This window comes from Mus pahari, chromosome 5 (genome assembly GCF_900095145.1).
Source record: "Mus pahari chromosome 5, PAHARI_EIJ_v1.1, whole genome shotgun sequence".
Lineage (NCBI taxonomy): Eukaryota > Metazoa > Chordata > Mammalia > Rodentia > Muridae > Mus > Mus pahari.
The window spans coordinates 153,577,912-153,603,404 of NC_034594.1; the positions used below are offsets into that span (position 1 = coordinate 153,577,912).

The 25,493-nt window shown below is 48.3% G+C and overlaps 1 protein-coding gene and 1 pseudogene across 1 annotated transcript in view; one reads left to right on the forward strand and one right to left on the reverse strand.

Moving 5' to 3' along the window:
- Cnih3 (cornichon family AMPA receptor auxiliary protein 3) overlaps positions 1–25,493 on the forward strand; it is a 119,628-nt gene that overhangs the window by 24,505 nt on the left and 69,630 nt on the right. The gene's annotated exons all lie outside the window — the stretch shown is intronic.
- Positions 20,011–20,348, reverse strand: LOC110321328 (annotated as a pseudogene).

Here is a 25,493-nt window from a genome sequence, read left to right on the forward strand (position 1 = left end):
AAGAAGAAGAAGAAGAAGAAGAAGAAGAAGAAGAAGAAGAAGAAGAAGAAGAAGAAGAAGAAGAAGAAGAAGAAGAAGAAGAAGAAGAAGAAGACTGGCTTCTGGGTGTGCTCCTTGACTTGTCAAAGATGAAGATGTGACATCTGAGTCCCTGTGTATCACATATAACAAGAATGAGACTTCCCCTCTTCCCTCCATTCTCTCTGTCCTCTCATCCTGGATGATGACGGATGAGCGACAGACACTTGGGTTATTTTTGTGAACCTGGCAAGAGCTGAAGTGTCCTCCCTCTGTATCATAAGGCTCCATGCATTTGCTCACTTCAGTGCCTACGGCAATGACCAGGAAATAATTGCAACATTGGGATTATCGGTCCTGCCTGGGATCTCTGGCTTAGAAGGGCTGGGTGGGCACAGCCTTGTCGTGGAGAGAGTTGCTATCTAATATCGTCTCACTCACACTGATGCTCCTTATGGAGGTATGAAGGACCGACACCCCCACAGTGACGGCTCATATCAACCGATCACCGACTCCGGCAAGCCCTGTTCTAGCGGGGGCAATTCACTGAATCTTACCCTGATATATCAATGCCAATCCCAGCATTATGCCCACCTTCCAGATGAGAAAAGGGAAGCACAGACAGGGAGTGGCAGAACCAGGCCCTAGGCCTGGCAGTGAACCAGAGCACAGCCACAACCATGGTCCCGCCTTACTCTGCCAGACTTCCTGCCCTCTGTGGGGGTAGAATCCACAGGACATTTTTCAGGATCTATTTGGCTGAACTCCAGATATAAGAGTAGCTCTTATGACAGGAGAAATAAAAAACCAACCAACCAACCAACATTGTGATAACTGGTCTGCCATTTTGGAACAGAAAGCCCCACCATCTGATGTGAGAGACAGAAGGAAGACGTGGACCACTCTGAACTGATGACCTCAGAGTTGGAGCTCCCCAAGAGCTCCTCAGTGAAGGATAATACTGTGGAAGTTGCCAATACTTAAGAGAACTGAACTAGAACCACACCCCCGGAAGGCCAGCTAGCTCGGCTGGCATGACCTGGTGGGTAGGGTATAGAGGGTGCCTCCGTGGGTGAAAGCTTGGCATGGTGAAGGCCGGAGTGTCCTTACTGCTGCTCTGGTGAAGTTACTGGGGTGTCTGGATCGTGGTCCAGGCTAAGTGAGGCTGAAAGGTTCACGAAGCAGGTTCATTCAATGCATGTTTAGCTTCTCGGGGTTGAAGGAGACGTTAAGTGATTTAGCACTTACAGTGGTCGCTATGGAGATGGACTACAGAGTGTCAGAGAGTGGGTTAGCACTAGATGGTGTGTGAGGGGCCTTTCTGTTCTCAGGGAAAGCGCATGCCAGGACACCCTCTTTCATCTTACTGAGTTTCTCCTGGCTGCTGTAAGTGATGTGCCCTTATCTGGCCGGTTCGCCCTACCACACTGTAATGCCTATCCATTGCCACTAGAGGGCTGAAGTTTTGCACGATGACAGGGACACCTTCGGAGTTCATGGGTCTCCAGCGGAACTGAAGAGGCCAAACAAGGAAGAGTCTGAAAACTGACTTAAGCAGTAGACTCTGACTATCTGGGTGGGGTGGGTGTGGGTGGGTGGGAGGAAGGCGGCGTCTGTGCTTCCACCACACCCTGTGTGGACAGTGGCTGTAGTCTGTGTGGCTGATGGAGGCCATGCAAGTGTTAGATCTTGGCAGGTGGCTATGAGGTTGGGGAGCGGGGTGGAGCAGCAGACAGTATAAACCTGCATCCATTTTCTCTTTCAGTGAAGGGCCTGTTTTTAAGTTTTAAACACAGACACCGTAAGAGGGAGAGCGGTCTCCACCCAGGAAAACTGGTTTCTCTTTCTTCCTCCATCTTTCTCCTGCCCCCACCCCCAGCTTTCTCTTGGGCTGTTTCTTTGAGGCTTGCTTGGCATCTGGTCATTTCTTGGTGTTGTAAGGGGTTCTCAGGCTCCCAAGGTAGATAGCCCCGATCTAGAAGGCCAATCAGGAAAGAGGTGACAGATAGCCCCGATCTGGAAGGCCAATCAGGAAAGAAGTGACAGAGTACTGCTCTGCCTCCTCTAGCCTTGCTCTTTTGTCCAGTACTGTGCTGGACTGTGTCCTGCTACAGAGCCTGCTGTGACACATGTCACTGCTGTGACAGATGCAAAGCCCGAATTGCCAAACATTTCTGAACCTTTCCTGCTGCTCCGTCCAGGGCCACACAGTTCCCATAATGTGGGTGGTGTGTTCTTGGTGTTCCTCAGTGCACGGATGCTGATGAGACTTAGGTCCTGGTGCAGCTTAAGGGTGTGCACTAGCTGGCTCTCCTTCACTGTGACAGAGTAGCCAGGACGTTCAGCTCAGTGCGGGGGGAAGGGTTTGTTTCAGGTTATGGTTTTAGAGCTTTTAGTCTGATGTCACTTGGTCTTCATGCCTTTGGGCATGAGATAGCAGAGAACATTAGGGTGGGAGCATGGGATAGAGGAGGCCTGTGTGCCTCCTGGAACAGGAAGCAAAGACGGACACAGGAAGTGACTGGGGCCTCAATATCCCTATGTCTCCAAAGACTTGACTTCCTTCCACTAAGCCCACAGTAGTGAGTGAGCTGTGAAGAGGAGGTGGGGGGGGGAGGGAGGGAGGAAGGGAGGGGAGATGCCTCATGGAATAGAAATAAGCTCACAAGCCATACTAGTTTCTTTTTAACTCACAAAGTACTACCACTATCACGCAGTAGCCATGACTAGTGGTGATCACATGTTCTCTTACTCCAATAGAATAGTAAGTATTCTCAGGCCATTCATTACCCTGCCCATGATGATAATTTACGTATGGGTTGCAGAATGGCCAGGTCTGCTGACAGATTGGCAACTGTGTGAGGTGTTCCTACTTATACCTGGTTCAAGCGAGGGCATTGCATCTTTCCTTGGTCTGGTGTGTTTGATAAGTTCATGAGTCAAACTGTCCTAATATAGCTGAAGTATGCTCATGTGTCCCTGATTTACTGTAATTCTTCTACTATGTAAATAAATTGTGAATTGGTCTGTGTCTCGTGGCTAGAGGATGGCTGTTCCTCCCATAAACGAACTGTAGAGGGGATCAGCTTCAGCATCTGCATAGAGTGGACCAGAGTCTCTCCAGCCAGGCTTGGCCCCTAAGCTGCTGTTCTGTGTAATTTGCAGTCAGTTAGAACAGGCTGCAGCCTGGCCTCTAGACCCTTTCTAAAGGTTCTAGCACCTTCCGACACACCGTCGACTAGGGCCTAGTATCTAACAGATGGGCCTTGAGACTCACCCGGATCCCAGCTCCAGTGGAGTACAATGTGTGAAGCAGGCACAGGCTAGAAGGCGTGCGTGGTGGCAGGCACGGCTCTCACCATGGCTAGAGCATGCTTCCATCTGTCATAGCCTAGAAATCTAAAGACAAGCATGTCCCAAATCCAGGCGCTCTCCCCACTCCCACACCATGTTTCCCTGCCCCAGTGGAGGCGTCTATGCTGTAGACAGTTCTTTCTTTAGCCTTCTCTCCCCGAAGGAGTGAAACAGGACTGGAATGGCCAAAGGGCAGGAAGCAACAGGGAGAAAGAAGAACGGAAGCATGGATCATGTTTAATTCATAAATCAAATAATCTCTCGCCCTTGGCGATGTGCAGGATACCTATCACCCTGCAGTGGGCGGCCCTTTCGGGAAAACAAGTCGTGTTTAATTGCATTTATATTTACTGGGCACCCATTAGTCAGCCACTGTGTTGGGGACTGCAGGCATATCAAGACAGATAAAAGCCTACTCTTCAGGAATCCTATGGTATAAGATGCTACTTGAACATAAGATAGCAGGGCCAGCAGTGCAGGTTCACATTTGTTATGGATGGGGAGACAGGCACTCTACTACCGAGCTGCATCTCCGGTCCCAAGGACATGTGTGATTGGGGACATTACAGATGTCACATTCATGTGCACATTTTAACACACGGAAGTGAGGAGAAACATGGTTAGCCCAGCCCATCAGGACGTTTAGCCTTGTCTGTGGAGTATGAGCTTTGGGAAGTGTGAAGATGTGCCGAGTACCTGACTAGCCTCCTGCTTGGATCTGGGTGGCGACTTAGGAGCAGGTGAACACTAAGAAAGCAGTTGCTGGTAGGGACCAGGGTTTTTGTGTCCAAGACAGTGGCAGGAAATTCTTGCCCAAGACCAGAGAATACAACAAGAACCTGTAAGACTCTGATGAGCCTTAGCTTAAGGGGGGCAGGGAGGGAAGACCCCTGAGTGAACCACATAAAGCCAGGAATCGATGTAAAAACAAGAGGATTTAATTTTATTTATTTTATTTTTCTTTATTTTTTTATTAGGTATTTTCTTCATTTACATTTCAAATGCTATCCCGAAAGTCCCCTATGCTCTCCCTCCTGCCCTGTTCCCCAACCTACACACTCTCACATCCTGGCCCTGGCATTCCCCTGTACTGGGGCATATGATCTTCCCAAGACCAAGGGTCTCTCCTCCCATTGATGGCAGACTAGGCCATCCACAAGAGGATTTTATTGTCCCAACGTGTTGGGGCTGTCCTACACCCAAAGGAGAGATGGCGACCCCCACCCCCACCCCACCCCAGTCTGTTTGGTCAGTCTTTATACAGGTTTTCAGAGCAGCAGCCATTAGGCACAATGCAACTGGCAGAAGAGTGTAACTTTTAAATTGATTAGTCTCTGGGGAATGAGGTGGCAGGGTCTGTTGTGCAGAAAGGAGGGGCAGATTGGGAGCAACTGAGATGCTAGGGGGAGGACGACATGTCCCCGGTATGTCAGAATGGCTGCTGGTGGCCCCATGCTTGTGTAATAAACTGCAAACTCAAGGCTGGGTGGACCATGTGGCTTCACAGGTCAGCAGCATGGAGGTGAGACAGAGGTTACAGCTAATGGGGCTTTGGGTACTGGCAGGAGGGGGCAGGGTTGTAGAGGTCTGTTGATGTGTGTGTTCTGCTCTGGGTGTTTGAGTTTGAGTCTCTGCTGGGATGGGGGAGGAGGCCACGAATCTGCATTGAGTCAGAAGGGAGCGAGTGGGGCTCACTGGAACTCATCCGCTAGAGTTAACCATGAGCCCATGGGAAGGGACGAGTTCACCAAAGGGAGGAGCATGGGGCCAAGGGAGCACCTCTTGTCAATCCTTCTTATCACAGGGCTGCTTGGTGCCAGGGTCTCCAACACACAGATACCAGTTAGGCATCCAGAGCACCAGCAGGGCTCAGAGAGAAGCTTGCATGCTGAGATGGTGTTGAGGTTAGAAATGTGCAGTGCAATTACTGGTCATAGCCTTGGAAGACTCTAGATGGAGGGACCCTTGCAAGGGCATATTTATATTCTAGTGTGCAGTGGTACTGTCAGTAAGTAAGCAAGGCTCTCCAGGCTCTGCAGGGCAGTCAGGAACTGTCCTTCATGGTTGGGGAGGAAAGAAGGGTTTCAAGTCCCACAAGCACAAATTACAGTGAACTCTACATGCAGAGAGAGAGAGGAGAGGGGCAGAAGTCTTGATCTACCCTGGATTGTGAATGACTGCTGCCGCTCACAGTTAGTGTGAATGACTGCTGTCCCTCACAGTTAGTGTGAATGACTGCTGCCGCTCACAGCTAGTGCTTCTTTTCTTCCCGATTCCCTGGCATCTGCAGCCAGTCCACAACTAGTGGTTCCATATTTGTGAGGCTTACCATCTGTAAAAGGCTAATAGTGCCTCATCCCAATGTATCCACCTCCTAATTCTGCAACTGGAGAGTGTCTTACCATACACAAATGATAAGACAGACTTGAAAGGTGTGAGTGACTAGAGGTTAAGTTGAGAAACAATCCTGGACTCCTGGATGGAGCTACTATAATCGCAGGAGTCTGCAGTGGTGGAAGGAGAACCCGGGAGTGGCTGAGGTGAAACAATACCTGAAGCAGAGGTTACAGCAACAAGGTTGTTTGTTGAGGACCACAAGTCAAGGGGAGCAGGCAGCCCCTAAGATCTCCAAAGGACAAGGAAACAGGCTTTCTTCTGAAGTCCCTCAAAAGAACATACCCATTTTGGACTTCTGGCATTCAGAATTGTAGGATCAGTCTGTATTGCTTTCAGCCACTAAATTCACAGTGATTGATTACAGCAGCAGTAGGAAACAAATACTACAGTGTATACTGATTTTCTAGCACAAAGATTGTCTCAGTTTAAGTGCCCAGTGTAGTTCACTGGGTATGTGATGAATCCAGTGGTTAATTGACTCTGACCTCTGAGGTGTGAAGCCCTGAAATGTTGCTGGAGGTCTACCTGTCTTCATTTAGACATTTGGGAGGGGGAACCACCCACAGAAATCCCCCCCATAGTGGGGCCCTCCTCTGTGGGTTGAAGATGCAATTCTCTAGCCCAGCACAGTTTTTATGGTGACTGTCCCAGCAGGGTTTGTAGACTGCCCTTTCGCCTTTGGCTCCAGCCAGCTCTTCACTTTCATGCTCATCCTATTGCAAATCTAAGTTCAAAAGAATTCTTCCAAGTTTCAAGAGCCCAGTGGGCTGGCAACTCATGTGATTGTGCCTAAAGGACCTCAGAAATTTGCCTGTAGTACATTCTATTCATGTAGATAATGCCCTTAGGAAACTTATTGCAGAGTAAGGTAAGTGAAATGGGTACAACAGCCCAGGAAAAACCCTCAAAAGGAAACAAAATAACAACTGAGTACAATAACAGAGGGAAACCCCTCGAAATGAAACAAAGTGGCAATCCGCAAAAGGAAACAAAATAACAAAAGAACCTTGGCTGTCTGAGGTAGCAGGACACAAGTGAACCCAGTGTGGTTTTGCTCTCCCTGTCTGGCAGAATCTTATGACAGAGATCTTGTTTGGGCACAGAGTGTGTGCCAGGCTCAGTAGCCAAAGCAGCATTGTGTATGCAAACCGAGGGTCTTACACGTGACGAGCCCCCCCCCCCAGGCACATGGCCACACTGTCCACACCTGCTCACCTCCCAGGCTGAGGAACAGCTTCCAGTGGCCAGGTAACTAGGTAGAGTCTCACTGTGTGACTGGGGACGCTGGTACTGTGCAGAGTGTTGAGTGTACTGGTTGTTTTTGTATCACTAAGACCTAAGTGCCTGAGAACAACTTGAATGACTTTACCCATTTTCAGTGTTCAGCCCATGGTTGCTTAGCCCCTTGTGTATGGTAGAGGATCATGGGGCAGAAATTTGTGGTGGAGGAGCTTCTCCACTTGTTAGCAGGTGGGAAGCAGAGAGGGAGGGGGAGAGGGAGAGGAAGAGGGAATGGGAGGGGGAGGGGGAGAAAGAAGGGGGAGGGAGAGAGGGGAAGGGAGGGAGAAAGAGGGGGGAGAGGGGAGAGGAGAGAGAGGGAGAGTAAGAGAGAGAGGGGGGAATGAGGGAGAGGGGGAGAGGGAGGTAGAGAGAGAGAGGGAGGGAGGGAGAGAGGGAGGAGGAGGAGGAGAGAGAGAAAGAGAAGGAGAGAAGGCATGTAGAGCTCAGGGTGAGGTACAAGGCCTCTGGTCACTTCCCCAGTAACCCACTTCCTCCATTCCTCCATCTGGGCCAAACCATAACCTTTCACAGTGCACCATTAATGCCATCATGTAAGGAGTCGACCATGGGATCTATCGGTTTATTAGTTCAGAGCCTGTGTGGCTTGCTAGATGTGAAGCCATCCATGTAGACACACCCTTAGGTTCCACAATCCAGCTGAGGGTCCAGATCATAAAGGACACAGAATCTTCTGATGCTCAGACCAGCAGGAGGCTGACTGGGTGCATAGCATCAGGACTTTGCACAAACTAATTTGATTTTAAATTCTTAAATTCTGTTCCCCTGGAGGCCAACATGTAAATTTATGTAAAAGAATATGGAAATGAGCACCAAGACCAAATATCCTCGCTCTGTTCCCTCCAAAGGCAGCATTTGCCTATGGCCTGTGCATGGTCCTGTTTGGGCTTCTGGGTCCTGGGCTGTTGTGTTGGCCAAGCAGGCAGAGGTGGGAAGGCATTAGAAGGAGGGAGGGCTGCTCCAGCCTAAACAGGTCTAGAAGACTGAACTCTTGCCTACACATGGAGCTTTCCAAAGCTCCTGAAATGCAGACTTTAAAGTTGCTTCCTCAGTGCCCAGCTCCAGAGCAGGTGATGGTGATGACTCTGGGGTCTCCTGTGGGGCCTACCGTTGATACAGTTCTGACACTTCAAGGTACAAGGTCAGGTTGGAACCCTTGGATAATGGAAAGGAGCCAATAAGGAGCCTACATGTTCACTGCATGTACACAAACAAAATACACACAACACAACACAACATACCATACATACATATAAAACATACAACAAATACATATACATACACATGCACCACATACACAGCACACACAGCAAATGTATATATAATAGCTAATATATACATAACATACAACAAACATACATAATACATACACATACCATATACAACACACAACAAACCTATGCCATAACACAAATACACAAAGCACACATATATACAGCATACAACAAACACATATAACACACATACATATGTACCACATACAACACACACAAAGCAACACAAAATATACCCATAACACACATATACACATAAGTCAAAATATACACAGACCAAAAAACATATATGTACAACACACATGCACAACACACAGCAAACACAAAACATAGCACGACATACATATAATGCACACAAGACACATAAATGCGCCGGGCAGTAGTGGTGTATGCCTCTAATCCCAGCTCTTGGGAGGCAAAGGTACACGGATCTCTGAGTTCGAGGCCAGCCTGGTCTACAGAGTGAGTTCTAGGATAGCCAGAGATACACAGAGAAACTGTCTCAAAAAACAAAACAAAACAAAAAGATACATAAATGCAACACATATAACATGTACTATGTACCATATACAACATGTACATATAATAATGTACATACCACACAGACTATATCATACACTTATAACACACATGATACATATACACAATGCACATACACAATACCTATATACACAAAATACACAATACATCACACAACACCAACATGTAAATCATGCATAGAACACCACACATACACATACTCCCACAATACATACACAACAAACACAACTCACATACATATATACCACACACACCAAACAACAGCCACACACCACATACCACACCACACATTGCACACACATACACACACACACACACACACACACACACACACACTTGAGTGCTTAGTGTGTTCTCTGGAACAAGCTGTAAGGCTCTGTGTGGCTCTGCAGAGAAGGAGGCTCCTTTCTCTGTAGAAGATGGGCTGGAATGAGAGAGAGTGGAGGGAGGAAGAAGAGGGGAGGGATGGAGGAGATGAGAGGGAGGAAAAGGAGGAAGGGAGAAGAGAAGAAGGACAGGTGGAGGCAGAGGCAGTGGCAGAGGGAGAGGGGAAGGAAAGGAAGGAGAATGTGGGAGAGAGAGAGAGAGAGAGAGAGAGAGAGAGAGAGAGAGAGAGAGAGAGAGAGAGAACAGGTCAGAGGGGACAACAACCCAGGGCCATGGGTAGCTGCTTCTGACGTGGCTAATGTGGTTGGGTAGTGAGTTTGGGGTGGCCACAGGCTTAGACATGAGTGGAATAATAAGAATATAAAAACAGTACAATAGCTTTGGGCATATTTTCTTGATTGTGTGAATAATTGGCTTTGTAAAATTGCAGGCAGGACAGGATTGGCAGGGGAAGCTGCCCAGCAGCCCTCTGTGAAGTGTTCTGGTGCCCATGCCTTTGCAAACTGTCTTACAAATGCACATGTATGTGTCCGGGTGCACATGCCAAGCAATCCATCTTATGAATGCACATGCATGTGTAAATGCAATTAGAAGAAATCATACCATGTCACTTACCTTCAAGCACCACTTTAAAGTACTTTTGTGGTTTTGTTACTTCCTTATCCATGGCTCCAGTCCTGGCACCTGCCTCTCCCATGCTCAGGGCAGGGGTGACCAGTCACATACTTTTCAAGCTCGTTCATAATATGCAAACATACATGCCTTGTAGCTGTGTCTCCACACCCTGCTTTCCCCACAGAATCATAGCTCAGTTAACTGAATAAATCTGACTTGGAACTGCATACTATTCCACAATTAGGACCATTATTTCTTATTCAGTTGAAGAGGTCAGCTTAGGACCTTTGGAAAATTCCACCCCTCCCCTTCTAGAAGAGAGAGGCCAAGAAGCATGTTGGCTCCTCTCCCCTCTGGAAGGGAAAGGCTCTTTATATTCCTCAGAAAGACCACAGCAGGGATGCACTGTTGGCCACCTGCAAATAAAGGAAGCACTTGCTACCTCATTCCCTAAGGACCAATCAGTTTAAAAGTCACACTGGTCTGCCAATCATATTGTGCCTAGTTGCTGATGCTCTACTCCTCCCCTGGAAACTGTATAAAAACTTGCCAAATAGGCTGCTCGGGGTTGCTGCCTCTCCTTTGGGTGTGGGACAACCCCAACATGCTGGAACAATAAATTCCTCTTGCTTTTGCATTGATCTCCGGCTCTGTGTGGTTCACTCAGAGGGTCCCTGGTAGTTAAGGCTCCACAGAGTTTTACACACCCTATATACACTGATTGATGGATGTTCTTGCTGTTTTTCTATCTCAGAAAGTGCTTGGACATAACATCCTTACCCAGCATCGCCCTTATTCCAATGGAGCAGACGCTCAGCCGGGAGTCACTGCATGAAGGTCATGCTTCTCCCACTAACAACAAGCACTATTAGATTGCTTTCTGTTGGTTCAATCACACACACACACACACACACACACACACACACACACACACCCCTTTCACCAACACAGAGAGGGTTCTCTTTTCTGCTTCCCCAAGAGGGATTTCCTATAATAATCTCTTTCTTCCTGTGTGCTAGGTCTCAATACTGGCTCATTTGCATTCCTTAGCCTATCAACAAGGTTATCATACATTATTGAATATTTTGGCAAAGCAAGAATTGACCTGCAAGTCTGACCTGTGACTTCTGGGTTTTGTGAGGTAGCAGATAATTGGCCTGACCCTTCTCTGGGTGCTGTTCTGACAGACGAGGTTGGGAGGAATGGAAGATGTTGGCGCTGGACTCAGATCAACCATGGGGGAGGCATTGATGGGAAATCCTTGGCCATTGCCTGGGTGCTCTGTGCACCCAGTCTAACAGGTCTGATGAGAGTGAGGCAGACACAACAGAGGGAAGTGCTACTGAGAAAGCATGGTTGTCCTGATCCAGGTATTTAGTCCCTTTGTAACGTGATGGATACCAGCCAGCTCATGTAGGAAAGATGGAGGAGGGGCAAGGAGAAGCTTGGTCAGGCCTGTGCAGGAGAGGTAGGCAGGTACTGAGTGGAGCTTGGCCTTGGCAGGTAGGCTCTAGTTTAAGCAAACAAGCCCTCCACTGTGTAGTACCTTGCTCTTAATGCCCAGGGTCTTCTGTGGATGCCAACCAAGATCAAGGGCCTTGGAATATCACATGAAGGTTGGCCCAGCAGGTTCAGCATTCTCTTCTCTAATGTGCCTAAGGCACTGTGGATGTGGGATTGTCCCAGCAGCCCTGTTACATGAATATTGAGAAGGCCAAGACAGTGGGAATGAGGCAGAAATTGGACTTGCCTAAAATGTCCGTATTCCTCTAAGAAATCTTAAACATGCACATGTGTATACACATATTTAGTGTGTGTTTATGTGGAAGTTCTGTCAACCTTGGGTGTCATTCCTTAGGATCTGCCCATGTAGCTTTTAGAGCCCAGGTCTCTCCCAAGGACCTGGCTTCCATTGCTTAGGCTAGGGTGACTGGCCCACAAATCCCTGCAGTTCCTGAATCTGCCTCCTCAGCATTGGGTTAACAAGCATTTGCCACCACATCTGGCTTTTATGTAAGTTCCTGGGACTCAAACTCAGTTCCCATGCCTGTGTATCATGTACTTCTCTGCCTGAGACATCTCCCCAGTCCATTCTCTATATTTATGGATCATCTTTACATATTCTTCCATAAACAGACCTATTAAGGAAGCAGTGTCCTCCTAGTCTTGTGAATTTTTGCTCTATGAATCCAATAAGCTGCGGGAATTCTCAGCGATGGATGCTTAGGACCCAGCCTGGCTTACTCACTGTTGCTCTCTGATGTTCCTCCTGGAGTCAGCCTGGTGTCCGAGTAGGTAGGCTGTGCTGCTTGAACAAAGGGAGGCAATCAATGGCGTTGCCTTTGAAATCCAAGCTTACAGATTCCAAGTGTCTTTTGGATGATGCTTGCTTACACTTCTTCATTAGAGAGTTTATTTTTGTTTTGTCTAATTTGAATAAGCAGGGTCTTCTATATGCTGACCATACAGGGCTCCTTCCTTCCTATCTTAAATCAAGAGGGGCCTCAGGAGACACTTATTTTTAGACGCTGTGTGAAACCTGGTCCTGAGACAAGAATCAGCCAACATCCTGCAAAATTTAATTGGTTAAGTTCAGTAACTCTATATGGCACAGTAGGCCACTTCCTATAGTGGGAACATTCAGCAGATAATTCATTCTGTAGAATTCATTAGGAAGCAGTGTTGCTCAAACCCAGACATTCTGCAGGTGCATTGCTGAGATTTATTTGTTGTTAATGCCTCTGCCAAATGACCGCATTGCAACCAAATGCATTTATTTGGAAGTTTTCTAGGCCAAGCGAGATCCACCAACCATCTCTATTTGGGGAAGGTAACTTGAGCCCAGGTTTTAGTCTCTTACCCAGTTGGAAATAGTACCACACAGAGGAGTACCTGGGGATTGTGTAGTGACAGACTATTTAGGGAAGAGTGAGGAAGCTGTTGTCATCCTTTTGCCTTTCTCTTGTAACAAATACCTAGAGGAGGAAGGATTTCGCTATTCACAACTTTAGAGGGTCTGGTCCATTGTGACCAGGAGGATGTGATGGAGCAGAGTGGCTTACATCATGGTGGGGTGAGACTTTCCATGGCTAAAGCTGCGTTGGGTTCACCCACACTCCTTAAGTGACCCCTCACCTGTGTTCTGTAAATAATTCCAATAAACTTATTGGTTTACCGCATTGGAGCTGGATGGAATGGTGCTTGGTCTCTTGTTGTCCCACCTGGGGTGAGTAGGTGTTTGCCTACACCCCTCCAGGGAGAGTTCATGCAACCGTAGCCTCCCTGTTGGCTGGGTTCCTGAGGCCTGTTTAGGAAATTTATAGAGAAGAGCCTAAGGGCTAGCTGCTTCCCTGGAGTGTTGCAGACAGAAGCAGCAGATGGGTCTCTCCAGGCCTGGGGGACTGTGGTGATGGATGGAGCCTTGGGCATGGGGTCCTCAGCACTATGGAGAAGGCAGCTGGATACCCTGTGTGGCAGCTAAGGAGTTCCCCTTGGATTTAGAGACCAACACCTCCATCCCCGGGCGTAAGTCCCAAAGAGATTGCTGGAACATCCCTCAGGTGGAGTTCCTTTAATGGAAGTGATGAATGTTGAGTATTGTTCTTGCTGGGGGCATGGACAGACAGTGTAGCACTCACTCCTGTGGTGCTCTACAGCTCTGCTGCTCAGTACACATAAGAAAGGACGAGGAACAAGCCAGGAACAGTCAGCAGTGTGCAAGAACAGTGTGCAAGAACAGCCTGAGCAGAGAGAGAGAATCCTGAGCTCGTCACCGATTGGCTGGGTTGTCAGGAAGAGCGGGTAGCATAAAAAGCAATGAATGGGTCCACAAAGGAGCAAAGGCAGCAAGAGAGAGCTTTGCTTAGATCAATGATGATAATGGACGAAAGCAGTGCTGTGAACAGGGGAGGGTAGTAATGATCATGTCACCAAGGGTCTCAGACCAGCCCAAAGTAATCTATCACCAAATGGCAATCCTGGCCCCCATGGGCACCGCCTCTCTCCTTCGTGCCTTCCTGTCAGTTATTGTTGATGGATTGAAGCCTGGAGCAGTGGGCTCCCACCCGCAGGGGTCACTGTGGCTCCGGGTCACTGTAGCTCCAGGTCACTGCAGAATGACCAGGTCTTATAGGTTGGTCCTATCCACCTCGCTTCTAGCACTGGCCCTGGGGCATGGCCACTGCTCAGCAAGCACTCCAGAAGTAAACAAGGCTGGTTCTTCAGGAATGGCAGGCGCTGCAGGCCTGAGTGTTGGAGAGGGACCTGTTTACCAAAGAGCAGAGCCAGGAGAGGAGAGAGCTCAAGGTAGCAGAACTGGCATGAGCCTGATTAGACAGAGGGTCATCAGGGCTGGGGGTTGTTACTCAAAGTGTTTCCTCTGTCTGTAGTGCTGGGGTTGGATAGAGATGGGCCCTTTAGCCTGGCTGCATGGCAGAGAGGCTCAGGGTCCTACAGGCTGCTGCGCTGTCCTCCTGTTCCGGCTGCTCAGTGGCAGGGTCATCTCTGTTAACGAGCCAGCGTACACAGCCATCCTCATTATATACATTTCTTTGGGCTTTCCCTGACCTGCTGGCTGCTGGCTGGAGGCAGCACGGCTCTGCAAAGCGTCGCGAATCAGCCAGGCTGGACACGGGCCAGAGTCCTGCTCTCTTGGCATCTCTCCTGGACGTGCAGGGCTCTGAGCTATCTTTGTCTGCTGGTGACTGAACAGCTACCAGAGGCACAGCACGCAACCCCCAGAACTAGCTGCATCTGCAGAGTCTGGCCCGGACAGCGGTTGAAGATGCCAGCGTGTTCTGTGTTCAGTTTATGTTCTCCATGTTGGTCCAGGGACAGGGCAGCCGAGGTCTCCCTTGCTGGTTTGTCTGCTGATCCTAGTCCCTGGCTGTGACAGGGTGAATGAACCCTGCAGTCTCTCTCACCTACCTGCTTTCTTCTGGATTGTTACCTGTGTCTTCTCCACAGTGACAGCTGTCACTGGACACAGATGACAGAGCTGATGACTCTGCCTTAGACCAGGGATGAAGACTCACAGTCAGAAATATGGGAAAAATATCTCAGGGACAGCAACGAGTTAAGAAAGTGGCATCATTATCTACTGAGCACTGGTCCTGGGACTCTTTGTCTCTTTGCTTTTTATATATGTTCTTTCTTCTCCTCCTTTTTCTTCCTCTTCCTTCCTTCCCTCTTCCTTTTTCCTTCCTCTCCTCCTTCTCCCTCCCTCCCCCTCCCCCCTCTGTGTGTGTTTTCCTGTGTGTATTTGTGTGCATGTGTGAGTGGGCATGGGTGCACATGGACACATTTTAAGTGGGTCCTCATGCTCACATAGCAAGCACTTCAGAATGGCAAGCATGCTTCTGACCCGGCCATCTCTCTAGCCACCATCATTTCTTTTGCTCTTTGCAGTGGAACTATTATTGTCCTTTCTTTATATTTGAGGTAATGGAGGTATTATTGTTTTTTTGGTTTTTTTTTTTTTTTTTTTTTTTGAGGTAACCGAGGTTTGGAAAGGTTAATAAAACTTGCCTGTAGTCACACAAATCAGTGAGGCAGAGACTGAATCCCAGCAGGGTCCCCGTGACTCACACAGAGCCCGAGCTCCCCGTGGAGTTGCCCCTCAGTGTGGACACAGTGGGAGTCCCTGCTCACATCTAGCAGAATTCTCATTTCTGTACTCTGTGCTGTGGGCTAGGCCTCCTCTCCACACTTCCTGCAGCCCACTGAGGCAGGAGCATCAATCTTCCTATTTTATAAACAAAAACCTCACAGCCTGGGGAGGTAAAAGGAACCTTCAAGGTCACCGAGCTAGTGATGGGCAGGTGGGGCCTTAAGGTGCCTGCAAAGATGAACGATGCAGGGACTAAGGGTAGCTCTGCTTGTAACATGAGGGGCGTATGAGAGGTGTCTGAGAGAATGGTAGATGAGGGACCACAATGATTGTGGCTGAGTCAGCCTTCTTTAGCTGTGCTAAAGTGCCTGGTGTGATTGGCTTAAAGGAGGGGAACTTCTGACTCACAGTTTGGAAGTTTCAGTTAGCGGTCAGTTCCTCCCCTGTTTTGGGACCTGCGATGAGGTCGTTGTGGGGAGGCTGTGCTGGAGCACAGCTGCTTGCCTAGAGGGAAAGGGAGAAAGAAGAGAGATAGGGCAGGAGGTGGAAGGGATAATGGAATATGAAGGGCTGAAACCCCACCCTATGCCCTTCAAGGCCATGTCCTAATGACATAACTTCCTCCCACTAAGCCACACCTCCTCAAGCTTCTACCACATAGCACCACAGGCTGGTGACAGTCTTTAACATATAGATCGGCCTTTGGGGACATTTAAGATGTATACTATTATGGTATTATAAAGAGATCAGAGGATCATGGGACTGAATGTGGGATATTGGTGGTGGTGGGGTCAGATATACAGGAGCAACAGACAGAGGATGGGTTCCATTTTATCCCTAATCATTGGCCCACTCTGCCTAGTCCAAGTGACTCTGCCTCTTTAGACTCCACTATGGAATTGGCCTGGTCCCATGTTGTTGGCAGGCCATAGCACAGGGATCCCTGCTCACGATAAGAGTGGCCACTGCCAGCTGGGTATGGTGGCCCACACTTTTAATCCCAGCATTCGGGAGGCAGAGGCAGGCGGATTTCTGAGTTTGAGGCCAGCCTGGTCTACAAAGTGAGTTCCAGGACAGCCAGGGCCATACAGAGAAACCCTGTCTCGAAAAAAAACACCCCCCCCCAAGAAAAAAGAGCGGCCACTGCCCTGTGACATTAATAAGCTGTCCTGTGTGTGCTGTCGGGGAGATGCACCTGCAGATTTTGCTTCTCCAAAGGGCCCCACTAGATGAGACTGGTGGAGTTAGAACATGACTGAGATCTCTGTGTTGGCTTTAAAGTGCTTTCCTTGGTCTCATTAGCTCCTGGGCACATTGGGAATCCTTAGATGACAGAGGGCTGATGCCAAGCCTGCTGGGTCATAGCCCATGTTGGTATTGATGGGTTTACTATGAAGTGTTCCCTATTCCATCTCATAAGGGAAAGTGAATCCCATTAGCAAAGGCCAAAGACAACTAAAGGAGAGGGTGACTCCTGGACTCCAGATCTGCCCCTTCGTTGGGTGGTCCTGAGCATTCCAAAGCACCGATTGCCCAGTGATAACGTTATGAGCGATAGCTACTTTTTGATATGCTTCATGGTCCTCGATGGCTGAGCAAGGACTGGGATAAATGCTTGGTACTTCATAGAGCCCCAGAGCAACTGTCTGAGTCTGGAGCCGTGCTCCATCCTTCGGGGGTGCATGAGACACCTTACAGGAGCAGAGCAGCTTAGAATCAGCAAGGGAAGAGGTGTGGGTAGTACTCAAGCTGCACTCTTAGACTCTCTGTATCCCAGCCAATCAAAAGGCTCCCGTAGCCCGCCAGCCTTCCAAATGTTGGAACTCCTGGCTCTAACAGGACCCCAAAGCTTGGGGGTCAGTATTTAGTCCATAACAAGAAGAATCCAAGTGTGTGTCCTTGATGATCCTAATGCACCAGGACTCTGAACATAGAACTCAATTCCTCCAGGCCATTGGTTCTCGACCTGTGGGTTGCACAACAATCCCTTTGGGAGTTCAGTGACCCTTTACAGGGTCATCTGAGGCCATTGGAAACACAGATATTTACATTGTGATTCATAATAGCAGCAAAATTAAAATCATGAAGTAGCAACGAAAACAATTTTTATGGCTGGGGGTCGTCACAACATGAGGAACTGTATTAAAGGGTCTCAGCATTAGGAAGGTTGAGAGCCACTGGTCCAGGCTGAGTTTCTAGAGACATAAGATCTGAGCTCATGTGTCAGAACTCTTTGGACGTTGCCTGCCAGTGCCCACCTGCCCTCCAAGGTGGTTAACCCAAGCTTGTGCTCTGGTTTCTTGAGTCTGACTTGCTGGACTCATGGTATATTTTCCGTGTTGCCTCTATACTACCCAGCATCCACCGCTGCACAACTTCATGCTTGTTCATGTGTCTTCAACACCCCCTCCCCCCCGCAACCCTGGTGGAGCTCTACTTGTCCAACCTTTGTCAGAATGCAGCCAGCTCTGAAAGAAACTTGTGAGACACATCCCACACTGGTCCATGTGAAGTCTTCAGTGAGGCGGCGTCTCTGCACCAGGTTTTGTTTTTGACTTGTCTTACCTCAGCCTGTCTTGTTCCCTGCTGGGCCTTCTTTGACTCCCATCTGCCAAGCCTTACCCTCCTTATAGCAGAGCCTACTTTTCTGGAATTTTCTTCTTCAACTGTGCGGGTCAGTCTTCATTGTCAACTTGACCCAACCTGGCATCTTTAAAAGTTTACCTGTTTTTTTAAGATTTATTTTTATTTTATTTTATGTCTATGGATGTTTTGCCTACATATATGTCTGTGTACCACATGTGTGCTGGTGCCTGTGGGGGCCAGAAGAGGGCATTAGATACCCTGGATATGGAGTTACAGACACTTGTGCTACCACATGTGTGCTGAGAATCAAATCTGGGATCTCTGGAAGAGCAACATGAGATCTTAATGGTTGAGTCATCCCTTCAGGCCACAATCTAGAGTCTTAGGAAGAATAATCTGGATCAGGTTGGCCTGTGATCATGTAATGTCTTAATTGTTAATTGATGCGGGAAGACCCTGCCCATTATAGGTGGCACCATTCCCTAGTCAGGAGATCCAGAACCACATTAAGAGAGGAGAAAGCTACATAAGCCACAAACAATGCGTGAATCCACAGGGATCCATGTGTTTGTTCTCTCTCTGCTCTTGACTGAGGACGTGAGGCTTTAAGTTGCTGCCTTCAATTTCTTACAACAATGAATTGTAAGCTGGGATTGTGAGCCACATAAACTCTTTCCTTGTTTATGTTGCCTTTTGTTGGATTACACACACACACACACACACACACACACACACACACACACGCACACACGCACACACACACACACACACACACACACACACACAGAGAGAGAGAGAGAAATAAAACTGGATCACCAGCTTTTCCCATGCCTGGCTTCCTGGTTGCTTAGATCACTCTTGGCATAGTGATGCTTCCTCAGGGAGACCCTCCCCCCTTGACCACCCACCCCACTCTGATTTCTCATACCAACTGTTTCATCGTCGTCACTTACCCTACCATTTTCTGATATCTTCTTATCTATTTGTTAATTATCTCCTTGCTCCTGATCGTAATCTCTGTGGTGACAAAGGACCTCATTTTCTTTCTCGGTGCTGTTTTTCAGAGCTAAAGCTTGGTGCCAGAGAATCCTGGGCATCCAGTCAAGATATGTAATTTCTTCCGTCTTCACTAACTCAACACTTTCTTTTACCCTTTCAAGTCACGGAGTGGGCACAGCATGCTGGGTGGAGTACGGGCTGGCTGAGCCTCCCATCTAGGCATGTGCTGGCTGTGCCTCACTCATCCCGTGATGTTCAGAATGGCATTCAGACTCTCCTTGGGCCTCTGCTTCCTGTACTATGTCCCAGAGGAAGTTCTTGTCATATCCAGGGTTCTCCTGCAGATTAAACTACATCAGTCAGGTAAGACAGTATGGATGCAAGGCAGGGCAGCTTCCACCAAAATAAGGGACATCACACCAAACACAGGGAAGGAAGGATGCCACAGACACACATCCCCCAGAGGCTAACGCTGATGGGCGGCATGGGGACTCCCCAGTTCTCCACCTTCCAGCGAGGTTTGCGGAAGTCCACAGTTACCATGTTCAGCAGATTACCCGTTTCAGAAGGCATATTCTGGAGCGATTGTGTTTCCCTGCCTCACAAGCTGATTCTGGGATGCCTGCTTCCTGATGTCAGGCTGGACTGGCTGAAGGACAGCTAGACTTAGGGCAGACACAAGCAGTGACTGATGCCGCTGCGGTTTCTGGGGAGGCTCCACACATGGGCTTCGCTTGGCCGCCATCTTTGTTCTATAGCCATCTGTGTTGGGGGCACTTGCAGAAGAGTGAGCCTGCCTAGGGATGATGGGGCCAACACTGTAGAAGAAGCTTCCGGTATCAACCAGTTAGTACCCTCTTCCTCCTTGTCCCTTCTTTATGGTTGCCCTGAACTGCAGCCACGATTCTTTTTCTTTTTTTAAGGAACAATCGTTTATTGGGGGAGGGTGCCCCAATCCTTCTTGGCCGCCATCTTCCTCATGGCTGCCAGCATGTTGCTCAGCATATCCCTCTTTCTCTTGGTGCGGATGTGCCTGCCCACCCATTTCTTGATGAACTTGAGTGCGAGTGCTTGTCCTTGGACACTTTGAGCAACTCCATGGTGCGCCGCTTGTAGGGCACGAAGCCGCACATCTCCCGGATCATGTCCTGCACGAACTTGGTGTGCTTGGTGAAGCACCTGTGGTGCCGGTTTTGTCTCAGTTTGCTGACATTCTTTGTCACCTTGTGGTCCTTGCTGATGCCCACGGCCATGGGGTAGCCCAGGGCCATGGCTGCTGCTCTCCGGTGGCAGCTGGACAGTGTTATGATTCTTCTATAGCGCCCAGCTCAGAGCTGTACCAGGCCCAACATCTCTGCCTCTTTCCTTCCCTCATCAGTAGTTCCTAATAGACTTCTGCTTTCCTACCCCAGCCTCACTTGTGTTCTCGGGCAGGGCCATCTGGGATCTTGGGGATTCGTCTCTTGTCTCTCTTCCCTCTGCTCTGCTGCTGGCCCTTCTTGCTTTTTCTTATACTCACTCATGTGTATGGTGAGGGGGGAAAAAAAGTGGGGGCCGGTGGCAGCTGGGTAGTCACTATCCAAGTTGGCTTGAACAGACTGAATTTAACAACTTGGATGAAATAGGGCATTTCCTTGAAGCAATAAGCGCACACAGCTCACGCAATAGGAGCAAGACAGCCAGAGAAATACTAAATCTATTTTTGAAATTAAACTTGAGGTGAAATTTTCACTACAGAGAAAAGTTCAGGTTTAGAAAAAAATATATAGGTGAAGAACGTCTCTGTGTCCTTAAGGGCTTTTAGATCCATGAGTGTTCTTGGGTCCAGGAAAAAAGTGGGGTACATAGAAGAAGAGTTGTCAAGTGTCACACACAATAAAAGCTTTTGCTCTGGTCATTTAAGGTCAGCCTGGGCAGCATGGCAAAACCCTGTCTCAATTTTTTTTTTTTTAAAGGAAAGGAAAAAACTGAGCTAGAGATGGATCTTAGTAACAGATTGCTTACTTAGCATGCGTGAGCCCCTGGGCTCAAGCCTGGTACTGAAAGGAAACCATCAATATGACAACTGGTTCTTATTTTAATTTTTACAAAAGGGGCAAATGGTTTAAACACATGCTTCACTGGAGAAGACACACAGATGGCCACTAAGCCCATGAAAAGGTCCCCTGTGTCATCACTCACTGGAGAAATGCAAACTGAAACCCCAGTAGCTTCATCTGCATGCATACCTACTGAAATAGCTAAGCGAAGGCAGCCAGAATCACTTTTGACTTAGATGTGGCACTCTCATGTGGTGTTTGGTACAATGTTACAGGTCCTTTGAAAAGGTTTATCAGTTAGGTCCTTTGAAAAGGTTTATCAGTTTCTTATGAACCTAGACATAGGTTTTATCAAGTCATCCAGCAGTTTCTCTCCTCATCAGCCAGGGAAGACAGACGCCTCTTACACAAATGTTCACACCAGCTCTAGTCACACTCGCCAAAATCTAGGAACAACCCAGACATCCTCTGGCAGGTGAACTGGAGAGATGAACATCAGTGTCTCTTTAGAACTGAGTACAGTTCAACAGCAAAAAGGAACCTGTTATTGATATGAGCAACACCGTGACTAATCTCCAACACATCGTCAAGTGGAAGGAGGCAGTCTGAAAATCCCACATGCTTTAGGGTTCCATTCCTGTGATGTTTAGACAAAGGTAACATTTTAGGGATGAGGTAGACATCGGTGAATGCCAGGCAGGAAAGCAAGGCCGGGGTGGGAGAGAAGCTAATGCAGAGTCAAGATGAGGGGATGGGGGAGCAACAGAAACCATGTATTACTGGCACGGCATGTTCACAGGACTGTGTGTTTATTGGGGTTTAAGGATTTTTCACTAAAAGAGTAAATTTTACAATGTTAAAGTTAAAAAGAAAACGAATGTGAGGTTTGGTGTGCTCTTGTTGGGTCAGGAGTTCAAGTTTACCTAGTACTGTTTGGTGTTGGGATATATGGTCCAGTGGATTATGGGACAAACATAGGCTCAGGTGTGCTCAACTGTGTCATAGTCATTTGTCTAGCCACCTTCAATCACAATAGCATCTTGTGTCTCTCACAATCACAGGGTTTAGAGAGGACTGCCCTCTGCCACGCTGCTCCTGTTCTCAGACATGAGCAGGAGGCAGGGCAGAGGAGTCTGCTATGATCTGGTCAGGGAGAGGATGCCCTCAGTTCTCCTCTGGGACACCAGGCTCATTCCCTGGCTGGTTGCTCATTGCTTCCCGTGTCTTCACATCTTCTTCCCTGTCTACACTGTGGAGCATCCTCAGGGGTACTGCCTAGCTTAGCGTACTGGTTTCTATCCTGGCACTAGAGTCCTTTAACCACATTTGGTATCGTTATCCAACTCTACAATGGGGACAATAATAGATCCCTTTCGTGGGGACCCAAGGATTAAATGCTGCAAGTTTGTGCAGTGCATGGTCCAGCACCTGCCTTGGTGACCCTGAGAGGAATATAGTGATTGTCTTGGTTCTGTCCCTTACTACATTGTTCACACAATGGCCTGTTTGCGTGCTTGTCCCCCACTGCCACAGGCAGGGTATATTACACACTTGGGAGCTGCATCTTGTAGAATTTAGTATCTCCAAGTGGCCGGCACAGGAACTGAATATAAAAGATGCCTCCTCAAGTTTTTTCAACTGAGTGGACAGATGCAGCTGTGACATTAGAATACCAAGGATGCTGAGGACCCTGGCCAGGTCATAGTTCACATGAGCTCACTGGCATGAGCTGCTCTCCCCTCTCCACCCTCCTCCAGGTCAGGCTCAGGCATAGCACTGAGCATCCCAAGCCCCCCAACACTTCCTCAGCCCTGCTTTATAACCAGCCATTCCTGATGCAGGCAGCCCAAGGTCACCTGTCTGTACCTGCTTGTACAGAGGCAGAGATTCAGGCATGAGGCTGGCGTGAGAACAGGATAAAAATGTGAGGACTTGTCTGTCTTTCTAACTGTATAAATGCTAGGTCCAGGAAATTCTGACATCAGCCACCCTTGTGCTAGAGGACAGGACAGTGGTCCTCTGTCCTGCCTCCTGTTTGTGTCTGAGAATAGGAGCAGCATGGTGGAGGGCAATCCTGCCCGTGGTTCTGTTCCGAGTCTATAGAGAGGGATACCAATGTGGATGCTGAGGGCATTACATTTACCAGGATACACAGGTGGGAGGCAGGTTATGTCCCAAAAGATCCGACTGGGCAATTAAAGAAGAACGAATAGGGACAAAGGTCACTTGCCTGCTCGCAGGTCCCCAAAGCCAGTAAGACTCATGCAGAATGAGGGGGGACTGAGTTTAACTGGAGCTCATGGAGAAGATCCAGGGCTGACACAGCCAAGGTGTGTTCCCAGAGGCTGGGGGAGCAGAGACGGTGACAGTGCGCGCGCTCTCTCTCTCTCTCTGTGCCAACCAGCCTCATCTTGGAGAGTGTTCAGTTCTGACTGGCACGTTCTAGGGTGGACACGTCCAGCTAGTCGTACCAGCAGATGGTAACTAGGATGACGACCCAGCACTGGCTTGTGTAAACAGTAGTTGGAGAGATTTGGCTGAGGGAGTGGAGGTGTGCTAGGCTGAGAGATCATGATGGTGATGGTATCTAATGGTGAGAGATCATGATGGTGATGGTATCTAATGGTGAGAGATCATGATGGTGACGATATCTAATGGTGAGAGATCATGATGGTGACGATATCTAATGGGCTCCCCGAGGGGGAGGCCAGATCCAGTCCTATTAATGCAGCGCTGTCCTATGGAGATTTCTTTTTTCCAGGAATAGAACAGTTTTATGGATGAGTTATTTGATAGATAGCAGACGTCTCTCTCCCTCCCTCCCTCTCTCCCTTTCCCCCCACTTTCCCCCTCCCTCTCCCCCTTCTCTGTGTAGAGGTACATGATCACACGTGTATATACATCTGTGTCTGCATGCATACTGGCATCTTTTTAGTTGTTCTCTGTTTCACTCTATGAAACAAGATTCCTCACTGAATGTGGAGTCCACAGATTTGCAGTCTGGTTGGCTAGCAAACCCCAGAGGTCCTCCTGGATTTACCTCCCCAGTTCTGGCGTTACCATGTTTTCCAGCTGTTACAGGGGTGCTGGGGGGTCAAATTCAGGTTCCCATGCTTGTATGGTGAACAATTTACCACCCGAGCTGTCTCCTTAGACCCCTGGTGCTTTTTTTTTTTTTCTTTAAAACAGCTAACATATAACAACAGATTGAATTCTTTATACTTTTCTTTTCAAATTTTTATTGTTTCTTTTATTTATTTACATTTCAAATGTTATTCCCCTTCCCAGTTTCCCCTCCACAAACCCCGTACCCCATCCCTCCTCTCTCCTGTTTCTATAAGGGTGCTCCCCCGCCCACCCACCAACTCCTGCCTCACTGCCCTAGCGTTCCCCTACACTGGGGTTTCGAGACTTCACAGGACCAAGGGCCTCCCCCACCCCTTGTTGCCAGATAAGGCCAGATTGAATTTTAAACAGCACAATTTTAATGGAAGTATTAGCCTCATGTGGTCAGTGGCTGTTGTATGGGATATCAACCCTGCAGAGGAATAGACCAGAGACCAGCTATTTTCTCTAAAAAACATGTTAGTGGTTATATTTGTCTCATGCCTGCCTCAAGAGTCTTCCAAAGCAGTATACAAAAAGAAGAATGAACAGGACCAAGCACTAATAAAACTCTATCCATGAACAGGACCAAGCACTAATAAAACTCTATCCATGGACACCAAGATTTGAATTTAGCTTTTTTTTTTTTTTTTTTTTTTTTTTTTTTGCATGTTGCAAAAACATTATTTTACTCTGGATGATATTTTTCAACTCTTTAAAAAAGATGAGCTTCTCTCTTAGCCCACGGGTAATAAGAGAGAGAGTGGGTAGCAGGCCAGCCAGGCCTGCAGGCTGTAGTTCACTGCACCGACCTTGGCTGTGGGTGGATGTTTTAGGGAGAGTCACAGGTCAGGCCAGTGAAGATGCTGCTCAGCTTGAGGGAGCGAGCAGCAGAATGATTGGCCTGGCTAGATAACCAACTGTCCATCAAAGGTGGTGTGGGGTGTCCTCTTAGAACAAGCTATGCTGGTGCGTTCTCTAACCCTGTGGGCATGGAGAAGGTAGGGGGACTTCCGGAGGCTGTGAACACATTTTGCAGGTTACAGTCACTCACCCTCACTTGGCTCTCAGTCCCAGCCACGTGGGGCTGGGGTTAGGAGCTCTGGGCACTAAGCTGCTTTCCTTGCCTCATTATTTCTGCGACACATTCAGGGTTCCCTGTTAGTGGAGGCCATGTTTGCTTATGATCGGTAGTCTTATTTTCCCTTATAGTGGCAAAACAGTTGCGGAGAACAGCTTATAAGGAGGAAAGGTCTGTGTCACTCCATGGTG